The sequence below is a fragment of the Sylvia atricapilla genome, chromosome 6 (assembly GCF_009819655.1).
Source record: "Sylvia atricapilla isolate bSylAtr1 chromosome 6, bSylAtr1.pri, whole genome shotgun sequence".
In the NCBI taxonomy this organism is placed as follows: Eukaryota; Metazoa; Chordata; class Aves; order Passeriformes; family Sylviidae; genus Sylvia; species Sylvia atricapilla.
Window position 1 is genome coordinate 45,022,009 of NC_089145.1, and position 1,890 is coordinate 45,023,898.

A 1,890-nucleotide genomic window follows, 5' to 3' on the forward strand; every position below is an offset into this window, starting at 1 on the left:
ATTAGATTATTTTATGACTGCACCAACTTGGATTTGAATTTTAGTTCTGCTAAATATATCAAGGCATTTTAATATTTATCTAGAATGTCAGAAACTAGATGAATTAATGCCTAATCTTTAAAGATTTTTTTTAAATTTACTTGTGTTATGGAACCAACCAGGGATTTTAATTCAAGGCTGAAGCATTATAGCACTGTAATTGAAATGCTACTAGGGAAATGTTGTTTTCACAGAAAGATCTGGATTTGCTATGTACTTCCCAAACAGCGTGCTTCATATATATTATTATTCAATTAAATCCTAAATTAGCCATATGCATAAGATGTGGCCTGGAAACCAGGATGAGGGGGAAGTAACCAAAAGCTGAGCAACTGAGTAGTAAAATTTATTAAGTATACATAAGTCAAGGGATGCAAAGGTTCGCTAGTCACTGCCATGAGTGTTCAAGCTCTGATGGTGTTTTTCCAGGCTTCTCAGCTGTGTGTCGATCAGTATTGCTTGGCCTGAAGGATAAAGTTCATCACCTGATGCTGCCCCTTGTATTCCTGTGCATGCTGTTGGCTGCAGAAGATGGTAAGACATCAGCTGGCTCAAGAGGCTCATGCAGGCTTGAGTGAACCTGGAATATATTCGGTGCAGCATGAACATTCAGGAGCCTCCTTGTCAACTTCTTGATTATTCTCTAAATGTTACAGAGGAAGTGGAATTTTGATAGATGGTAAATTCAGATGCTTCATGTTTAATAAGTCTTTTAATGGTCTAACATTAATTACCACCAGTAAACACTGATGGCTAATAAAAATGTCTTAGAAAAAGCCTGAAGGAATACTCTGTGAGCTCAGCAACAGACTGGGGGTTGAATGATCTGGATTCCATTCCTAATTTCACCATTAATTTGCAGTGTGATTTTGACAAGTTAATCTCTGTGGCTTTTTTCCTTTTCACATCTTCAGTCTCTCTTGTCTGTCTTTATGGCAATTGGTCTCTACAATGCCTAGAATAAGGAAGGAGGCAATCTGGACTGTGATTCTAATAACAGTGATAACAAGTAGCTTTAAATACAAACTGAATTTCAGTTGTTCTATTGAGGTATGATTGTAATAGGTTTTTATGGGTATACAGAGACAGAGATTTAAATTATGTGTCCAGCCACCTTTAACCTAAGGGATTCAGTCCTGTCAGAGAGCAGTCTTTAGCATTTGTCTTCATGTTCTGTACTGACATGAAAGAAGATAAACCATGAAGATAATGTCCATGGAAGTCAAGGAGGTATCAAAGTTGTATTTTTAAGAATTCTGACTCAACAACTCTATCACCTACTGCTAGATGTCTGCAGCACTTTTACATGTAGAATTCCCTTTCATTTCTGATACATTTTTTTGAAATATTCTCATAAAAAACCCTTTCATGTGATACTGACCTTATGCTTGAGATTGACTGATTAATTATGTTTGAGATGTCTATTGCTAGGCTTACTCCAAATACACCCTGATGGTAATTTTCTTTTCACAAGAAAAGGTCTTCCGCATTATGATTAATTTTTCTGTCAGATTCAAGGTGCTGTAGGCAGCCTTTGAGCCTGTATTGAAATTCCCTGAGTTTCAGTTGGATTCCCTGAAAATGTAGGTGTGGTTTGTTCAGTAAGCATAAAAACCCCTCTAATAAATTCAAAGCTCATGGAGATTGCTGAACATGATGAGTTTTGTTAAGAACAGCCAGGCTTCCTGCAGAGAGGGGAGTTACAATCACTTGATTTGATCAATCTTCTAATTCTTTTTTTGGCAGTACATTTGTTTTGTATCTGCACTACATGTTTTTATCCATATGAAAAATTCTTGTGCCTTGAGTGGGCAGAAGAAGAGCATGTCCTATCCTTCATGCAAAACTTTG

The 1,890-nt window shown here is 36.8% G+C and overlaps 1 long non-coding RNA gene across 1 annotated transcript; it reads left to right on the forward strand.

Moving 5' to 3' along the window:
• The first annotated feature begins 509 nt into the window (after positions 1–509).
• On the forward strand, positions 510–1,626 carry LOC136363222 (uncharacterized). The gene is made up of 2 exons (XR_010743935.1): positions 510–573; positions 1,551–1,626. It is a non-coding gene; the product is annotated as an uncharacterized lncRNA (long non-coding RNA).
• Positions 1,627–1,890: the final 264 nt, after the last annotated feature.